This window comes from Pongo abelii, chromosome 13 (assembly GCF_028885655.2).
Source record: "Pongo abelii isolate AG06213 chromosome 13, NHGRI_mPonAbe1-v2.0_pri, whole genome shotgun sequence".
In the NCBI taxonomy this organism is placed as follows: Eukaryota; Metazoa; Chordata; class Mammalia; order Primates; family Hominidae; genus Pongo; species Pongo abelii.
In genome coordinates, this window is record NC_071998.2 from 21,332,340 (window position 1) to 21,353,386 (window position 21,047).

At 45.8% G+C, this 21,047-nt stretch overlaps 1 protein-coding gene across 8 annotated transcripts in view; it reads left to right on the forward strand.

Annotated features, from left to right (window-relative positions):
* Positions 1-16,494: 16,494 nt before the first annotated feature.
* RNF38 (ring finger protein 38) overlaps positions 16,495-21,047 on the forward strand; it is a 153,089-nt gene continuing 148,536 nt past the window's right edge. For 3 of the 8 annotated variants that reach the window (XM_024252427.3, XM_054519704.2, XM_024252428.3), the window contains exon 1: positions 16,501-16,621. The gene's annotated coding sequence lies outside the window, so the exon portion shown is untranslated. Of the gene's footprint in view, positions 16,622-16,690; positions 16,820-21,047 lie in introns of those variants that run through there. The other 5 variants (XM_054519705.2, XM_054519715.2, XM_063713933.1 and 2 more) reach the window with 5 other exon arrangements.

The following is a 21,047-nucleotide window of genomic DNA, read 5'->3' on the forward strand; positions in this document are numbered from 1 at the left end:
CAAGAGGGGTTTAAAATAGTGACCCCCACCAAAATGGCAGAAGTTAAAAGGACTGACAATAGCAAGAGACTGTGAGGATGTAGAGCAACTGGAACATTTTTGGGTGTAGAGACAAAGTCTCACTCTGTTGCCCAGGCTGGAGTGCAGTGGCACGATCATAGCTCACTGCAGCCTCGAACACTTAAGTTCAAGTGATCCTCCCTCCTCAGCCTTCCAAAGTGCTGGAACTACAAGCATGAGCCACGATACCCGGCCCAACAACTGAAACTTTTTTTACATTGCTAGTGGGAGTATAAATTGTACAACTGCATTGGACAACTGCTTGGCAGTATATATAAAGTTAAATATACATATCTATGCCCTGTGACTCAGCACTTTCAATCCTGGAATGAACAAACAACTACTACATACAACAACATGGATAAATCTCACAAAATAGTGTCAAGCAAAAGAAACCAGACACAAACAAGTAGTCACCATATAATTCCATTTATACAAAATTTAAAAACAGGCAAAATTAATTCATGATGATAGGAATCAGAAGAGTAGTTACATCTAAGGGGTATGGACTGGAGGGGGCCTGAGGGAGCCTTCTGGAGAGATGGTATGATCTATATCTTTTTTTTTTTTTTTTTTTTGAGATAGAGTTTCACTCTTGTTGCCCAGGCTGGAGTGCAATGGTGCAATCTCTGCTCACTGCAACCTCTGCCTCCTGGGTTCAAGCAATTCTCCTGCCTCAGCCTCCCGAGTAGCTGGGATTACAGGCATGCGCCACCATGCCTGGCTAATTTTTTTTGTATTTTTAGTAGAGACGGGGTTTCTCCATGTTGGTCAGGCTAGTCTCGAACTCCTGACCTCAGGTGATCCACCTGCCTCCTCAGCTTTCCAAAATGCTGGGATTACAGGCGTGAGCCACCGTGCCTGACCAGTATGGTCTATATATCTTGATCCAGATCATGGTTACACAGGTGAACATATATAAAAATTCACTGAGCTGAATATTTAATGTTTGTTGAGGAGTTAATTCCACAGTCATGACTTTTCTGCTATGGCAATTGTGATGTTACTGTCATGGCTTGTTGAGTCGGGGGGTGGTCCTGGAGGTACTGGGCTTGCAAGGGTGCAGTCCTTGAAGCAACCATGCTGGGCAATGATGTAGTATTAAAAGCCATGGACAGCTGGATGCTGTGACTCACGCCTGTAATCCCAGCACTTTGGGAGGCCGAGGTGGGTGGATCACATGAGGTCAGGAGTTTGAGACCAACCTGGCCAACATGGCAAAACCCGGCCTGTACTTAAAAAATAGAAAAATTGCCGGGTGCGGTGGCTCACGCCTGTAATCCCAGCACTTTGGGAGGCCGAGGCGGGCAGATCATGAGGTCAGGAGATCGAGACCATCCTGGCTAACACGGTGAAACCCCGTCTCTACTAAAAATACAAAAAATTAGCCAGGCATGGTGGTGGGGCCTGTAGTCCCAGCTACTTGGGAGGCTGAGGCAGGAGAATGGCGTGAACCCTGGAGGTGGAGCTTGCAGTGAGCCGAGATCCAGCCACTGCACTCTAGCCTGAGCAACAGGGCAAAACTCTGTATCAAAAAAAAAAAAAAAAAAATTAGCCAGGTGTGGTGGTGCACATCTATAGTCCCAGCTACTAAGGAGGCTGAGGCACAAGAATTGCTTGAACCTGGGAGGCAAGGTTGCAGTGAGGTGAGATTGTGCCACTGCCCTCCAGCCTGGGCAACAGAGAGAGTCTCTGTCCCCCTCACCCCCCCCCAAAAAAAACTCTGGACTTGGAGTCCTGAGTTTGACTGTCAGCACTCTGCTTAGCATCTACTCCAGTCGGAAGCACTGGTGTGTTGTGATCAGTCATGAGGTAAGTTACACATTATTCATTGGTAATTATAAATTACTGTAGCTTTTAAAAATTTTCTTTTAATTTATTTGAATTCATAATACATGCATTTGGTTAAAAACAAATTAAATCTTGTAAAAGAAAATATAGCATAAAGGTCATTTTCTTCCCATCCCTGACTCCAAACACCAGTCCCCCAATCTCCCTCTTGAGAGGCAACCGCTGTCATCAGCTTCTTGAAGATACTTCCAGAAATAGTCTATGCATATTCATGAATGATTTCCTTGAAGAAAATCAGAGCAGATTCAAGATACGCCTATAATAATGTTGCTTGTATATGAAATGCTTTATTTTAATAATTTTCTAAATGGAATTAAGTTTTCATTATTAAAATATTATGTGCTTATTTTAAAATTGTATAAAGTAAAAGTGAAAGCTTTCTCTTCCTATTCTTTTTTTTTTTTTTTTTTTTTTGAGACAGAATCTCACTCTGTCGCCCAGGCTGGAGTGCGGTGGTGTGATCTCGGCTTACTGCAACCTCTGCCACCCGGATTCAAGCATGTCTCCTGCCTCAGCCTCCTGGGTAGCTGGGATTACAGGCGTGCACCACCACACCTGGCTAATTTTTGTATTTTTAGTGGAGACGGGGTTTCACCATGTTGGCCAGGCTGGTCTTGGACTCCTGACCTCAAGTGATCCACCCCCTTGGCCTCCCAAAGTGCTGGGATTACAGACATGAGCCACTGTGCTCAGCCAGGGTCTAAAGTCTTAATAACCAGCACTAATAATAATGACTTCTACTTTACTCCTTAGCCAAATTAACTATTCATCTTTGCATAATAATTGTGAACATTTGCTGAGTTCTTAATTTGCCAGGCTTTCTTCTGAGACAGATATATATACATATATATGTATGTATATCATATATGTAATATGTTATATATATATTATATATGTTCATACATACTCATTTAATCCCTGTAACAACTCTTTGAGATTGGTACTTTTATAATCCTCATTTGACTGAGGAGGCAACTAAGGCTGACACAGCTGGCAAGTGGCAGTCTTACTTCGGAACCACACCAAACTCTGTGCTATTCATTTCGAAGGTTTTTGTCATGCTACAACTGGCTGTGTAGGGCTGTTACTTAAAGAGGCAGCTGGGAGTATGCGTTGGAGAAAAGAGTGGTTCATTTCACTGGCACTAAAACATAAAAAGCAACCAATGACAAAAACCCTGAGTCTTATAGATTGCCACACTGCTGTCTTCTCTGAGACCCTTCATGTCTCCCCTCTAACTAAACAAAGCCAAGATCCTCAGCCTGGTGTTCCAGAGCTTCCTTAGTCTTGTCAATTAGCCCTAGAAAGGGCTTTCTCTTATACTATGGGAACTTCTAAAATCATCTATCCCATCATTTCATACCCATCTGGGAGGCTGTTACGGGATGAATTGTGTCCCCTAAAAAAGATATGTTGAAGTCCAAATCCCCATTCCAGAGTGTGAGCTTGTTAGGAAATAGGGTCAGTGCAGAAGTAATTAGTTAAGATGAAGTCATGCTGGAGCAAGGGTGGGCTCTAAATCTAATATGACTAGTGTCCTTATATGAAGAAGGCCACATGAAAACAGAGGCAAACAGGGAGAACGCTATGTGACTATGGAAGCAGAGACTGGAGTTATGTGGCTGTAAGTCAAGGATTGTCAAAGATTGCCAGCAAACCACTAGGAGCTAGGAAGAGGCAAGGAAGTTCTCCAGCAGGTTGCAGAGGGAGCATGGCCCTGCTGACACCTTGATTTTGGACCTCTAGCCTCCAGAATTGTGAGAAGATACATTTCTGTTGTTTTGAGCCATCCAGTTTGTAGTACTTTGTTACAGCAGCCCTAGGAAACTAAAACAGAGCCTTGGCCAGTTAACCCCACCACTGCAGATCTGAGTCCAAGATGTACGGGAGGGCCTTCTTTCTCTTGTTCCATTTCTTTGCTCTTAGCGGGCAGTGGCATCCTTGGCTGTTTGCTTACATAACACACATACAACACACCCATGACATTCCCCATCTCTTAATGCAGACAGCACACCAGTAGTCTGTTTATTTCCCGACATGCCCTGTGCAGGGCTGGTGCAGGTCCCCTGCCCCCTGCCTCTTCCTGGCTCAGGGCCAGCCCAACCCCTCTGGGGAGACAGTAGATTGAAGCCCCCTTCTGGGTTGCCTAGGCGACAGTGCCGTCTGAGTGCCCTGGAGCCAGGCAGCTGTGGCTGCAGGGAAGAGAGGGACCAAGGGAAGCTGGGGGTCAGAAAGGAGGATTAGGGGAAAGACCCAAAGAGAGTCCTTTAAAGTGGCTCTAGAACAAACACAAAAGGTAAAATTAAAACTGCAGCATCATCATAACCAGTGTTATAGAGCAATATGCCAGACTTGAGATGGAAAGGAAAAGGCTTCCCTCAGGGAATTCTATACGGAGCTTAGCTCTATGGGTCTCCGAGTCCAAGCCCCATTCAAACTTATGCTTTGAGGACTTCTGGCAGCACAAGAGATCAAAAGATGACAAAACCCAGGCAAATAGGGACTGGCATTTTGCACAGCAAGGGCAAGTCTTCTATAAACAGCAGTAAGATACAGTGAATGAAGAAAGATGCTTGCAGTTTTTTGGTTCACAATTAAGTGATGTCTGCTGTGTGTAGGGAAACATACTGGGTGCTATGTATGAAGAGTGAGGATACAGACAGAAACACAATGCCATTCTTGCCGTCGAGAAGCCCACAGTCCTTCTTTAACCCAATTATTACTTCAAGAATGGACTTCCGCTGGGTGCAGTGGCTCACGCCTGTAATCCCAGCACTTTGGGAGGCTGAGGTGGGCAGATCACCTGAGGTCAGGAGTTCAAGACCGGCCTGGCCAACACAGTGAAACCCCATCTCTACTGAAAATACAAAAAAATTAGCCAGGAATGGTGATGCGTGTCTATTGTCCCAGCTACTCGGGAGGCTGGGGCAGGAGAATCACTTGAACCCGGGAGGTGAAGGTGGATTGAGCCGAGATCATGCCACTATACTCCAGCCTGGGCAACAGAGCAAGACTGTCTCAAACAAACAAAAAAAGAACTTCTAAGGCCGGGCGCAGTGGCTCACGCCTGTAATCCCAGCACTTTGGAGGCCGAGGCGGGTGGATTGCTTGAGGTCAGGAGTTCGAGACCAGCCTGGCCAAGATGGTGAAACCCCGTCTCTGCTAAAAATACAAAAAAAAAAAAAAAAAAAAAGAGCCAGGCACGGTGGTGGGCGCCTGTAATCCCAGCTACTCGGGAGCTGAGGCAGGAGAATCGCTTGAACCCGGGAGGCAGAGGTTGCAGTGAGCCAAGATCGCGCCACTGCACTGTAGCCTGGGTGACAGAGCAAGACTCCGTCTCAAAAAAAAAAAAAAAAAAAAAAATCAACTTATATAAGCTGGAATGCTCCAAGGCAATTCTTCTCAGTCCAGGGGTTAGAAAGGGCTTCAGAGAGGCATGGGACTCAATCCTAAGTCACTCAGGTCATCACATCTCCCTGGTCACAGATCAGTATAAGGTAAGCAAGCATATACCCAATCTTAGCTGATAAAAAGTAGTGAGACTTTTTGTTAGGATTGCTGAAAGGGTTACGTGTTCTCTCCTCTGTGCCAGGAGCTGCCATCACTGTCTCATCACTGCATGGAGTCTAGTGTGAAACCAACACGGTGGTGAGCACAGCTGAAAGACAGAGGAAGATTGGGAGCTGACACATCATTCAAGTCCCTGAATCAAGTCATGCCAGATCCACCCCAGGCTTTGGATTATAAAAGCCAATACAGCCTATGTTTCTTTTTTTCTTTTTTCTTTCATTCTTTTTTTTGAGACCTAGTCTCGCTTTGTTGCCCAGCCTAGAGTGCAGTGGTGCCATCTTGGCTCATTGCAACCTCTGCCTCCTGGGTTCAAGTGAGTCTCGTGCCTCAGCCTCCCAAGTAGCTGGAATTACAGGCATATGCCACCACGCCCTGATAATTTTTGTATTTTTACTAGAAATGGGGTTTCACCATGTTGGCCACGCTGGTCTTAAATTCCTGGCCTCAAGTGATTCGCCTGCCTCGGCCTCCCAAATTGCTGGGACTACAGGTGTGAGACACTGCACCCAGCCGAGTCTATGTTTCTTAAAGTGGTTTATGTACTTCCAATTCAAAAGGTTCAAAAAAGATACATTAGAAACTCTTTTAACCGATTAATTGTATTAACCAATGCCCTCTATTCCATCTGTAAAATATACTAATTTACACCGATGTGCACTGAATGCTCATAGCTGGTAAACTAGCTTCTGGGACTTACTGAGCCTACCAGTTGAGAAGTTTCTTCACAAATCTGTTTGTGTTAGTTTTATTTATTACAGAAATTATGTTACATAATTAAATATTAAGTAAACTGTGGAAACACAAGTGCAAGTGGAAAGATTGTTCCTGCTTCTATGAAAACTAAGCTAAATGTTTTTGAAAGACTTGATAAAGGTATTTCTTTTTTTTGAGATGGAGTTTCACTCTTGTTGCCCAGGCTGGAGGGCAATGGCATGAACTCGGCTCACCGGGTTCAAGTGATTCTCCTGCCTCAGCCTCCCGAGTAGCTGGGATTACAGGCATGCGCCACCACGCCCGGCTAATTTTGTATTTTTAGTAGATACGGGGTTTCTTTATGTTGGTCAGGCTGGTCTCAAATTCCTGACCTCAGGTGATCTGCCCGCCTCTGCCTCCCAAAGTGCTAGGATTACAGGCGAGAGCCACTGCGCCCAGCTGATAAAGGTATTTTTTTTAAATTAATTTATTTATTTTTTAATTTTTATTTATTTATTTATTTATTTATTTATTTATTTATGTATTATTATTATACTTCAGGTTTTAATGATAAAGGTATTTCAAAACTGCTTTGGGGGCCAGGTGTGGTGGTTTACGCCTGTAATCCCAGCACTTTGAGAGGCTGACGGGGGAGAATCACTTGAGGCCAGGAGTTTGAGACCAGCATGGGCAGCATAGTGAGACCCCGTCTCTACAAAAAACTTCCTTTAAAAATTGCTTTGGGGTTAGATGTGGATAGACACATCATTAGAAATGAAATAATAGGCTGGGCGTGGTGGCTCATGCCTGTAATCCCAGCACTTGGGGAGGCTGAGGCAGGCAGATCACAAGGTCAGAAGATCGAGACCATCCTGGCTAACACGGTGAAACTCCGTCTCTACTAAAAATATATATATATATAAAATTAGGCTGGGCGCGGTGGCTCATGCCTGTAATCCCAGCACTTTGGGAGGCCTAGGCGGGCGGATCACCTGAGGTCAGGAGTTTGAGACCAGCCTGACCAACATGGAGAAACCCCATCTCTACTAAAAATACAAAATTAGCTGGGCATGGTGGCACATACCTGTAATCCCAGATACTAGGGAGGCTGAGGGAGGAGAATCGCTTGAACCTGGGAGGCAGAGGTTGTGGTGAGCCAAGATCACGCCATTGCACTCCAGCTCAGGCAACAAGAGCGAAACTCCGTCTCAAAAGAAAAAAAAAATTAGCCAGGGGTAGTGGCCGGTGCCTGTAGTCCCAGCTACTGGGGAGGGTGAGGCAGGAGAATGACGTGAACCCGGGAGGCGGACTTTGCAGTGAGCCGAGATCGCGCCACTGCACTCCAGCCTGGGTGACAGAGTGAGACTCAAAAAAAATAATAATAATAAAAATAGAAATGAAACAATAAAAACATAGATGGATTTTACACTCAGCTTTGGAAAAGTCTTTCAGTTCTTTTTCCCCCCCTCTAAAGAAACCAATGCTGAAAATAGTAGATGATGCATATTGGGTGAGAAAGAGCATGAATTGTCTCTTAAGAAGCCTTGCGGTTTCCACCTGGGAACACTTGCTCTGGGGAAAGCCAGGCACTATGTAAGAAGTCTTATCTATTGTCGACGAAAAGAGTCAAACTCTGTAAAATATTTTGAGATTTATTCTGGGCCAAATATGAGTGACTATGGCCTGTGACACAGCCCTCAGAAGATCCTGAGACCTGATGTTTCCTGTCTTCCAAAAATGTATAAAAGTCTGAGGTGGTTAGGGCACAGCCTGGTTTTATACATTTTTGGGAGACAAGAAACATCAATGAAATACATTTAAGATGTACATTGGTTTTTGGTGAGGGGGCGCTTCCAGGCTATAGGTAGATTTAAATATTTTCCAGTTGATGATTGGTCGAGTTTTATCTGAAGACCTGGGATCAACAGAAAGGAAATGTTTAGGTTAGGATTGTGGAGACCAAGTTTTATTATGCAGAGGAAGCTCTCAGATAGCAGACTTCAGAAAGAACAGGTTGTAAAATGTTTCTTATCCGATGTAAAAGAGTGCCTGGCTCTTAGTTGATTATCTCCTGGATCTGGAAATGAAGGAAGGAAAAAAATGGGAAAGGGGTTTCTCTATGGAATGTGGATTTTTCCCACAAGAGACAACTTTTCAGGGCAATGTCAAGATATGGCAAGGAATTATATTTAGGGTTAAAATATTTTTATTTCTTCCCTTATTTGTTATGTGATGTTATGCCAGAGTCAGGTTAGAAAGCAGACCACACTATATAGAGTTAAAATGAAAACCCCTCTGATGAGACTTTATGGCTTGTAGGGCATGACTCCCTAGGGCCCTTAGGTAGGAATTTGGACAAACTAAAAAATCAGAGTTTAGTCTTCACTATATTGAGTCTACCATGCTGTTAGGGAGCCCAAGCCAGTCACATGGAGACAGAGAGTTGCCCTACTAACCTCCAGCTGTTCCAGCCATCCGTTCGAGATGCCAGACAAGTGAGTGAAGAAGCCTTCTTGGATGTCTAGCCCAGTCAAGCTTTCAGATGAGTCCAGCCCTAGACACCATTTACTGAAACATGAGAGATCCCAAGTGAGAACCACCCAACTGAGCCTAGTCTACCCACAGAACCACGAAAAATAACAATAAATTGTTTAAAGCCTCTAAATATATTAGAGTGATTTGTTATACAGCAATGGATAGCCAGTCTTTTGTAGATGAAAGGAGAGAGTTACAAGAAAGAGGAGGTGGCTGCTGTTGTCAAATACCATGAAGAGATCATGGAGGACGAGAACTGAGAAAAGACCATTGTATTTGGCAATTGAGAAGCCAGCATTGTCTTTCAAGCATGTAGTTAATAGAATGGTAGGAGCAGAAGTCAAATTGGAAGTGTTTGTAGAGCAAGTGAATGGTGGGAAATAGATACAATGGTAGATTGGTCTTTTTTCTTTCTTTTTAAATAGTTTAACATTCACTGATGATCCTTGCTTGAATCAATTATCTCATTGGAGATTGCAAAATTGTGAGTTTTTAATTCTATCAATCCTTCTACATTTATTAGATGACATTCTTCTGTAAAGAAGAATTTCCTCTCATCAATTGGGGATGAACCTCATTTTTTCCTAAAATGGCAGGTTAAATGCTTCATTCTTTCTCTTTAATTACCAATTTCCTGACAAAGGAGTTGGTGTCATAGTATTTCCAATAGTGGCAAATGAATTTTTTCCTCCTTTCTCTTTTCTTGCTCTTTGAGCATCATTATGGACTCATGCATTACATTTATTCAATGTATTACAATCAATTACAGACTCAATTAGTCTTTAAAAAGCCATAGAGGATAGGGCTAAGGAAGTGATCAGAAAATTCCTAGAATACTGTGGTTAAAGAAACACACACACACACACACACACAACACACACACACATTTATCCTTACCAATAATAAAAATATGAAAGCTAAAACTATATAACAGAGAAAAAAATATAAAATTCCAATTCTCATACTATATATATAACCCTCCTAAAATTCTCACACAGGTTCTATAAGGGGTATGTATAAAGATAGTTATGGCAGTGATGTTTTTGGTTGTAGGCAATTTGGGTGTCCCTAATGAAGAAGACCTTAGGCAAAATGTGATGGGTAGAGTAATATGCAGTAGATAGAAGCAGTGGGCCAGATCTTAAAAACATGCTGCAGCAAAAAAGAAAAATGAGAAAAAAAATCTGTCTTACAATGTTATTTACAGAAGAAAAAAATACACGCATCTAAGACAATAGTACATATTTTATCCTATTACTACTTTTTTTTTTTTTAAATCTCTTTGTTGGGAGGTTTTGGTTTTGATTTTGTTTTGAAAGAGTGTCATTCCATCACCCAGGCTGGAGTGCAATGGTGCAATCTCGGCTCACTGCAACCTCCACCTGCTGGGTTCAAGGGATTTTGGTGTCTCAGCCTCCCGGGTAGCTGGAATTACAGGCGTGCACCACCACGCCCAGCTAATTTTTGTATTTTTAGCAGAGACGGGGTCCACCATGCCCAGCTAATTTTTGTATTTTTAGCAGAGACGGGGTCCACTATGCCCAGCTAATTTTTGTATTTTTAGCAGAGACGGCGTTTCACCATGTTGGCCGGGCTGGTCTCAAAGTCCTGACCTCAAGTGATCTGCCTGCCTTGGCCTCCCAAAGTGCTGGGATTACAGGCGTCGGCCACCATGTCCAGCCCAATACTACGTATTTTAAATAAACACAAACAAAAGGATATACATGAAACACATCGGAATAATTGCCTGTGGTGAGAAAGGGGAATGAGATTAGTGAATGTGAATAAAAGAGAATAAATAAATAAAACAAATGAGAGTGTCCTTACAAGTGAGAAATATGACCAATTCAATCCCTTATATTTAAATAAAAATAAATGATTACACAAATAAATTGCTATGATCTCTCTGGAAAGTAAAACTTTTCAAAACATTGAATTAGCAATTCCACCTTTAGGAATGTGGCCTAAGGAAATAGAAACTAATGTTTATTAAGGTGATAATAGTGAGGAAAAATGCTCAGCGTGTTTTCTTTCGCCCTGGCTCACACCCTGCAATTTACATCCCCAAGCATTTCAGGGAAACCATATAGTTGTCTCACATGTGCTTGTGATGTGTTTGTGAAGGAAAGTAGTCATGTGGTATCGGTGGTTAATTGCATCTCCTGCCCCAGCCCCTTCCATTTGGCATTGCTATTTTCACTTCCTTTGTTGAGCATGATTACAAATTCCATTGGGTCTACCTTATCTAGATTCCTTCAGTTGCTAAGGCTTCAAAGTATTACTCTGAAATACCATCTTGCTCCTTTTTTGGTTTTATATGCTATTAGGTCTATCATTGTCTTATCGTTTTTCATGAAATAGCCCCTTCAGTATTTTCTTTTCTTTTTCTTTTTTCTTCTTTTTTGAGACCGGAGTCTTGCTCTGTCGCCCAGGCTCGGGTGCAGTGGCACGATCTCGGCTCACTGTAAGCTCCGCCTCCCGGGTTCACGCCATTCTCCTTCCTCAGCCTCCCGAGTAGCTGGGACTACAGGCGCCCGCCACCACGCCCGGCTAATTTTTTGTATTTTTAGTAGAGATGGGGTTTCACCGTGTTAGCCAGGATGGTCTCAATCTCCTGACCTCGTGATCCGCCCACCTCAGCTTCCCAAAGTGCTGGGATTACAGGCTTGAGCCACCGCGCCCGGCGCCCCTTCAGTATTTTCTTACAATTTCTCTCCTCCACTCCCTCATTAACCCCCAAATAAAATAATGATTTACAAGCCAGGCTGGGGCAAATACAAGTAAACAGACATTGTGCTAAGCTTGAAAGTGAAATAGGAAGTGCAAATCAGAACTACAATGAGATACCACTTCACATCCATTAGGAAGGCTATTATGAAGAAAAAGGTGGGGATGGGGGTGGAATAACAAGTGTTGGCAAGAATGTGGATAAATTAGAACCCTTATGCATTGCTGGTGGGAATGCAAAAATGGTGCAGCCCCTATAGAAAACAGTCTGGTGCTTCCTCAAAAAGTTAAGCACAGAGTTACCATTGTGATGCGGCAATTCTTCTCCTAGGTATATACTCAAAAGAACTAAAAGCAGTAAGACCAGGCTTGGTGGCTCATGCCTGTAATCCTAGCACTCTGGGAGGCCCAGGCGGGTGGATTACCTGAGGTTGGGAGTTCAAGACCAGCCTGACCAACATGGAGAAACCCTGTCTCTACAAAAAGTACAAAAAATTAACCAGGTGTGGTGGTGTATGCCTGTAATCCCAGCTACTCAGGAGGCTGAGGTAGGAGACTCATTTGAACCCGGTAGGTGGAGGTTGCGGTGAGCTGAGATTGCGCCATTGCACCCCAGCCTTGGCAACAAGAGCAATACTCTTGTTGCCAAAATAAATAAAAATAAAATAAATAAAACAAAAATAAATAAAAATAAAACAAAAAAGAAGGAAATTCTAATACATACTACCACATGAATAAACCTTGTAAACATTATGCGAATGAAATAAGCCAGAAAGACACAAAAAGACAAATATTGTATGGTTCCACTTGCATTAGGTATCTAGAATAATCAAATCTGTAGAGACAGAAAGTAGAATAAACATACCAGGGGCTGAGGGGAGGAGGGAACTGAAAGTTATTTAATGGGTTTCTGTCTGGGATGGTGATGAAGATGTTCTGGAAACGGATAGTGGTGATGGTTTTACAACATTGTGAATACAGTTTTCCTACTTTTTTTTTTTGAGACAGAGTCTCGCTCTGTCACCCAGGCTGGAGTGCAGTGGTGCAATCTCAGCTCACTGCAACCTCCACCTTCTGGGTTCAAGCAATTCAATTATCTGCCTCAGACTCCTGAGGAGCTGGGATTACAGGTGCCCACCACCAAGCCCAGCTAATTCATTGTGAATATAGTTAATGCCACTTGAAATTACAATTATACACTTGAAAATGGTTAAAATAATAAATTTTACATAATATATTTTACCACAGTTTATTATTTATTTATTTATTTATTTATTTTTGAGACGGAGCTTCGCTCTTGTTGCCCAGACTGGAGTGTAATGGCGCGATCTTGTCTCACCGCAACCTCCGCCTCTTGGTTTCAAGAGATTCTCCTACCTCAGCCTGCTGAGTAGCTGGGATTACAGGCACGTGCCACCGCGCCCAGCTAATTTTGTATTTTTAGTAGAGACGGGGTTTCTCCATGTTGGTCAGGCTGGTCTCGAACTCCCGACCTCAGGTGATCTGCCCACCTCAGCCTCCCAAAGTGCTGGGATTACAGGTGTGAGCCACCGCGCCTAGCCCACAATTTTTTTTAATGGAAAAAAAGGAATGGGCTATCCTTCTATTGTGCCTCTCCTTTGCATATCTTTGGATCCCCAGCTCAGAGGACATTAGTAATTGTATAGTGGTGACTCTAGTCCAATTGCTTCAGCCCTTCTGCTTTATGTGGAGAGTCACAGAAATAATCTGATTTAACCAGGGTCATAGTTCTCTGCTCTTCATAGTTCTCTGTATTATCTGTTAATATTTTCAGGAATGGCACCACCGTCACTCAGTTGTCCAAGCCAAAAATCTTTGTTATCCTTGAATCAATCTCATCTTCCTCAAGCCTTGTTGATTCTACCACCTTAAAATCTCTCTATTCCTGCTATCTCTGCTTTAGTTCAGGTCACTTTCATCCCATGCCTAAAACTTTTTAGCCAGTTTTCTTCTCTTTTGGTTCTCCTCTATCTTAGGCTGTTTTCTGTTGCTTATTTATATATAACACAATAACTGAAACTAGGCAATATATAAAGAAAAGGAATGTATTTCTTACAGTTGCAAAGTCTGAGAAGTCTGATGTTGAGAGGCTACATCTCATGAGGGTTTTCTTGCTGCTAGGGACTCTGCACAGTCCTGAGGTGGCACAGGGCATCACGTGGTGAAAGGGCTTAACATCCTTGCTCAGGTCTCTTTTCTTCTTATAAAGGCCAGTCCCATTCCCATGATAGCCCATTAATCCATGTATGGATCAATACATTCATGAGGGCTCTACCAATCACCTCTTAAACGCTCCGTCTCTCAATACTACCATATTGGGGATTAAATTTTTTATTTTTATTATTTATTTATTTATTTGAGACAGAGTCTCACTTTGTCAGCCAGGCTGGAGTGCAGTGGCACGATCTTGGCTCACTGCAACCTCTGCCTCCCAGGCTCAAGCAATTCTCCTGCCTCAGCCTCCCGAGTAGCTGGGATCGCAGGGGTGTGCCACCACGCCCGGCTAATTTTTGTATTTTTAGTAGAGATGGGGTTTCACCATGTTGGCCAGGCTGGTCTTGAACTCCTGACCTCAGGTGATCCACCCGCCTCGGCCTCCCAAAGTGCTGGGATTACAAGCGTGAGCCACTGTGCCCGGCCTGGGGATTAAATTTCAACATAAGTTTTGCAAGGGACATATATTCAAACCATAGCACCTTCCAATCCATTTTCTACACCGCAGCCAGAGTTTTTCCGAAATACGATCTAATCACATCATTTCCTCATTATGTCCTCAATGGCTCACTTTTGTTATTCAGGTTAAGTTCAAATTCCTCAATGTGGCACTCAAGACTCTTCATGATTTGGTCTTGTCTTAACTAAATTCCAGCGTGCTCTTTTCTTACCACTCATCACCCGGGCTGTGCTCCAGTCCTATTAAACCTGTCGTTTCCTAAACCCCAATGCTCATCTCTCTTCCTGATCATCATTGGGGGACGGAAAGTTAAGAGATAAAGATCGCAACCAACATGAATGTGGTCCATTCTTTATTTTGTTTCCCTAAACTGGCAAGGTGAGGTGGCCCAAGGCTTTGCCTGGCCCTCTCCCTTTATTTCTCCCTGTTTCTTCCTGGCCGCAAGGCATCCTTGGATGGGCTCCTTTGGTTACTGGATTAAACTGCTCATCTGTCCATTCTCTTGTAGGGCTGGTGGTCAAGGCATTTGCTCAAATTGGGGTTGTAAGAGCTGAAACTGGGGTTTGGGCTTTGGCACAGAAATAGATCCAATGTTGCTCAAGGCTGCTGAGACCTATCAGAGGAAAGAAGGTGCCTCCATGCAGTAGTTGACAGGTGTTCTACAGTGGGCACTGGGACCCAAGCTCCAGCAAGTAATATATTACCTGCTTCCTCTGTGACCAAAAAGTCAAGGATGTGATTCAGAAAATCTTAGGTCCCCTGGCCAAATACAATCTTAATGTTTTCCCACTCCACTTTCCCCCAACCTGCCCCCCTTGGTGAACTCCTGCTCATCCATAAGTTTTTAACTTCTAAAAATATCTCACTGTCCTCCAGTGAGATTGTAAACTCTTTGAAGGCGTCGACTATATCTTTTTTATTCTTGTATTCCCAGTGCCTAGCATTGCTGATGACAGAAAGACCAGCATGAATGAAAGATCAGGCACCTATTAAGTGTCAGCATGGAATTTGAAATGTCTGTTGTCAAAGATTCAAATAGAGCTCTTTCTCCCTCTGCTCAGTGGAGAATGGCTCAGGATAAGGTTTTATTGAAATGATCCACTCAGCAGTTTAGCTGCACCCTGGCCCACCCACGTACCTGCACCTTAGATGTACCCTTAACACATGGTTGTTTATTTTGCTCCTCTACGGCTTTGATATGAGAGCCAGAGAAACATGAGGAGGAAACGGTTTCAGTGACCAACATCACATTCAAGTGGAGGAGGGCCCAAAGGGGGTCACCAACTCGCAGAATTCTTCCCCTCATAGGAAAGCCGTCGGGACAGGTCAAAAGCGTTTCCTTACCTCACACCCTCCCCCTCTTTTGAGACTAGGCCCAGCTGGGCTGGATGTTTTTATCTAAGTCTTCTAACAACAAGGGCATGTAAAGTGAGAAAGAGAAAGAGAAAGTCAGAGAAAGGGGCGAGGGGCCAGGGCTGAGCCTGGCTGGCTCCTGCTCAGCATTCAAGATGGTCTCGGGGACTCAGGGACGGCAGCTCGTTTCCATCTCTTTCGTTTCTGCCTCTGCTGTTCTCTCTGGGTCCGCGGGGACTAATTTATCACTGAAACGCAGCCTAAGAACAGAAGGGAGAGTTTCTTTCCTAAGTGTCTGAAGGGGAAAAACTTTGAGGAAACAGCCAAGAGAGGCAGAGGAGGGGAGAGAAGGCTGCGTCTCCAGTGCGGGGGAGCGGAGGAGGGAGTCTGGCAGGCGGGCTGCGAGCAGTAGCTATCTGGGCCGAGTTCCGGCCCCCTCGCGGGCGCGAACCTCTGCGCAGCGGAGCTCAAGCGCAGCCCCAGCCTGGGTCGCGCGAGGCCTGGCCCCAAAGGCCCGCGGCCGCGCCTCAGGGGCGGGCCGGGGGCGGGGCAGCCCCTGCAGCTGGGCTCTCCCGGCGGGTGGCCCGCGCTCGGCCTCCCCGCCTCAGGGAGCGGCGGAGACTGAGGATACCCCTCGGCGCCGCCCGCCCGCCCCCGGAGCCGCGGCTGAGGAGCCCCGCGCCCATTGGCGGCGGCGGCTCGGCGTCCCCGCCCCCTCCACGTCCCCGCCCCCTCCGCCGCCGCCGCCGCTTCCCGACTCCGCCTCCTCCCTCTTCGGGAGCCGCCTCCGTCGCCGCCACCGCTGCTGCCGGCCGGGGCCCAGCCAGCGCCCGCCGCGCCGGAGTCGAGTCGCAGTCGGAGCCGCTGCTCGCGGCCCCGCCATGAGCGGAAGCGCGGCCGCCGCGGTCGCTGCCGCCGCCGCCTCAGCAGCCGCCGCCGCCGCCGCGCACTTTCAGCCTCAGTCGTCGTCTCCCAGGCCGGGCCCCGCCGAGCTCGGGCCCCCGCGCCGCCCGCGCCCCCCACCGCCGCCGTCCCGGTCGGAGCCCGCCGCCACGGACCGCCTCAGCCCTCCGGGCCACGGGCCTCTCCGGGCGGGCGCCCAGGGTGGCGGCGCCTGCGGCCGAGCGCCGGGAGCAGGTACGGGGTCCCGGAGCGGGCCAGGCAGGGAGGGGCGTGGGTCGGTCCCGCGGGTGGGGGCCGGAGGCGTGTGGTCCAGGCGCCCGGCCCCGCCGACGGGGAGGAGCGTTGTCCGGGTCAGCTTTGTCCGGCCCCGGAGCCCCTGCGAGCCCTGCGCCTCAGCCGCGCGGAGCGGCTCACAAAGCGTTTTCCCACCCGGTGGGTAGCCCCCTCCCCCAGGGTGTGCAGGGCAGGACCTCTCTAGGTCTCTGCTCGGCGGAGGAGGAAACCGAGGCTTGGAGGGGGAAGTGACTTGCCCAAGGTCACATAGCCAGTGAGAGCAGTAGCTTGGCTGGGACCCAGGGCCACCCTGGGCCGGCGCGGGCCCCGAGCAGAGGGGGCTGGGAAGAGGTCGATCCCCTGGCCCCCGGGAGCCGAGGGAGATAGATCTGGGGGGAGGGGATCAGCCCCTGGACCCTGGCACACCCACCCAGCCCTTTTTGGGCTCGCTTGGTAGTAATGATCTCTTGCGGAGTGGGACGGAAGAGCAGGGGGCCGACTTGGGAGCTTGGTGGTGCCCTGGGGAGCCGCAGAGGGAAAGACTTCTGTGCGGGGTGTGCTCTCGGGGAGAGGGCTTTCTTGAGTGAGTGGGGCAGAGCTTCGGAAACTTCTTATCGTGGGGACCGTTTGGTCTCTGCCAGGCCACCTTCCCCACCACTGCACGGACTAAACCAATTCAGCTGGAATTACTGGGAGGGAGGCCTGCCCGCTTTTGTGGAGGCGCCCGTAAGGTGTCTTTTTTCAGTAAATGGCCCGAATTTCGTTCATGCCGAAACCAGAAATGCATACATGGCCTTGGTAAAGACATTTACGGCGCAGAAGGCCGTGTGAGTTTTTTCCAGGTGGTTTGGACCTACCACACTTGGAGAACTCCCCGAGAAAGAACAGCTATCCCAGGCGTGAAGGGGGAAGGAAGCTGGGAGGATTGGGACCGAGTCACCCGCCTGCCTGGCATGTAATACATGGGATTTCCGTTTTTATTTGGGGTGGATGATGAGGTGGGTTGTTTTGACTGCGGATGTCCCTTGGAAGGGGAAAGGACTTGCAGTTCTAGAGGCAAGGGAGAGAGCAACGTGTTACAGGCAGGGAAGAGGGTCCCGTGGAGCTAGAAAATAGAATGGGGAAAAAGGAGAGGGTATTCAGTCATTGTGGGGGAAGGGAGATGAAAGGGTTGCTGAAGGGCGGGGGACGGTGTCTAGTCTGGAGAAAAAGATTGGGATGTTTCAAAGAAGGTGCCAAACGTGATGAGTTTGAAAGGAGTCTGTTGGAGGTGGATGGTAGCTTACAAGGTTGAGTGTGAATTGGACTGCAGTCACTTCTTTTCTTTGAGTAAGGACAGCTATACTTTTATAGAAACGTTCTAGCTTGAGCACCCCCTCCCCCTCATTCTCGCTCCTGTTCTAAGGATGCAGACCCCCAGGGCCTGGAGTATTGTCTTGGAAGTAAGGCTTGACAAAAGAGGGAAGGGAAAGACTAATTAACAAATGCATTAATTAAGGCCCTTTGTCCAAGATGATTCCTTGTTTAAGTCAGCTGTTTTCTTGCTGCCCTCTTGCACCTTAGCTTTCCTGCTGTGGTGGCTGTTGGCAGGGTGCTTTGGGAAGGACTGCCCCAATTCAGACAAGATGGGTTAGATTTTTCTAAAAAACTCTAAAACACATATTTGGCAAATATATACTTAAAAGCAAGAAAATGTACTTGTGAGAGACTTACAATCAGGGAAATGCAAATAGAAACAACAGTGAGATGACATTTCACACCGATCAGGTTGGCAAAAATGTACTGCTGTGATAAACCGAGGATTATTAAGGTTGTGGATAAATAAACTTGTATATAGTGTAGTGGAAATGTAAATGGATCCAACCACCTTAGAGAGTAGGGGTATTTGGTGTTTAGTGTGAAGGTGAGCAGACATATTCATTTACCTAAAATGTCCATTTCTGGGTATATATATGTACCCTAAGGGATCCTTGTACACTTGTCCAAGAAAATAAGTATGAAAAAAATACAAGAATGCTCATTCCAGCTTAAATGTCCACCAACAGAAGAATACATACATTTTTATTTATTATTTATTTATTTGTTTGGTTTTTTCTTTGAGACGGAGTCTCGCTGCTGTGTCACCCAGGCTGGAGTGCAGTGGCGCGATCTCTGCTCACTGCAAGCTCCGCCTCCTTGGTTCACACCATTCTCCTGCCTCAGCCTCCCGAGTAGCTGGGACTACAGGCGCCCGCCACCATGCCCGGCTAATTTTTTTTTGTATTTTTAGTAGAGACGGGGTTTCATCGTGTTAGCCAGGATGGTCTCGATCTCCTGACCTCGTGATCTGCCCGCCTCTGCCTCCCAAAGTGCTGGGATTACAGGCGTTTGCCACCGCTCCTGGCCAATACATACATTTTTAGATAGACCCATACAATTGAATATTACAGCTCTGTGAAAAATAAACTAGCCTCATGCATTAAAATAGGTGAATCTCAAAAACCATATGGAGCAGGGAAGCAAGTCAGAAGAATTCTTACAGAATCGTTTCACGTGTTTAAAATCTGAAAACATGAAAAATAATATTGTTTGTGGCTATGCCAATATATGGTGATAGTATTAAAATATACATATTAAGTGTAATGATTGTCTTTGGGAAGAGGAGAAATGGGATTACACAAGGGTACCCAAAAGGGCTTTATTTGTACCTTTAATGTTCTATTACTTAAAAAAAATCTGAATCAGGTAATTGTAAATTAAGATTTGGTAATGTTGGGTGTAGGGTATAGAGATATTTAGTATACTCTAAATATTTTTCAGATGTTTGAAATATTTCTCACACAAAAAAATTTGTTTATAGAACACAGTTTTTGTTTCATAATAATGGACCTCTCCTACAGGCTCCAGCCTAGCGCAGCCTGTTAGACATGCAGGCTGGTGATCCTTTTTCACCCCTTTCTGATCTGCTAAACCTAGTTTTGCAATGGATGACTTTTATTTTGGAACTGCTGATAGTTGCGGTAGATTTCTCATTATTTCTAAACTTTCTAGTGGACCTGTGTCAGCAGTTTGAGCTTTGTCGAAATAGATGTGCTCCAGGACTTTCTGATATATCAGGTGTAGGGAGGGACCCAGACATCTGATTCTGAGAAAACTCCCCAGTAGATTCGGATGCCCACTAAAGTTTGAGAACCACTATCTTAGGTTTGCCCCAGCCTGGTCCTCATCTTTTCCTTAGGCTGCCCCTCTGTTCCCACTCCTGGATGACTGGGATGGAATTTTGACCCATGTAATACTTCACCTCTTTTGTGGAGCATAAAAGAATGATAGGGTTGGATGCCATACCCCTCTTAATCTAGGTTGTCCATTCCTCTGATTTTCATGGAGTTAGCTAAGGGGCCCACTACCTACCAGGGTTGTTTATCAGGTTTTACAGATTTTAATGCATGTGTCAACTGTATGTGGTTTTAAAGTTAGGGCAAAAAGTAAGGGCAAAAAGGGTCTAGCAGAGAAGGAAAATTTGGAGAAAGTAAAACCCCCAAAGGTAAACATGTCATCATGTCTTAAGAGAAAGATGATCCATCCCTCTGCAGATGCTAATGATTGTTTTAGCTTGTGACCAACATTTGAGGTTCAGCCGTCTGAACCTATGGTCAGAGATTAAGGTCTGTAGGAGACAACTGATTATCCCTCAAGATGGAAGAGTGTCCTTTCTCCCAAATTTGCTAGTTTTCCTTCTCTGCTAGACCTTTCTTCCTTAGTCCTGATGTGTTTATGAATGAATTTATATTAACAAATCTGAGGCTTTCTGATAGTGAAATTTGTGAAGTGCCTGTTTGTCTTTCTTAAGGTTCCTCTATCTGGAAACCCACTTTGGAGGTCCAGCATTGCCCAGGTACGCTTTTGTTTTTCTTTTTTGAGACAGAGTTTCGCTCTTGTTGCCCAGGCTGGAGTGCAATGGCGAGATCTCGGCTCACTGCAACCTCCACCTGCCAGGTTCAAGCGATTCTCCTGCCTCAGCCTCCCGAGTAGCTGGGATTACAGGCGCTTGCTACCATGCCCGGATATTTAATTTTAGTATTTTTAGTAGAGACGGGGTTTCACCATGTTGGCCAGGCTGGTCTCAAACTCTGACCTCTGTGATCAGCTTGCCTCGGCCTCCCAAAGTGTTGGGATTACACGTGTGAGCCACCGTGCCTGGCCAGTACACTTCTTAACGGTGCTGCTGTGTAGGACCATAGAGATTGCACCCAGCAAAAGGATACCTGTTTCGGGTGGCAAGTGAGGGTGGAAATCTATTCTGTACTCCACTTACCAAGATGAGTACCTAGTGTGGAACTGTGTGCCGTCAGAGAAGGGGCACCTTTTCTAATCCACGCAAAGGTGATCTGTGATCTAGCACTGTTCT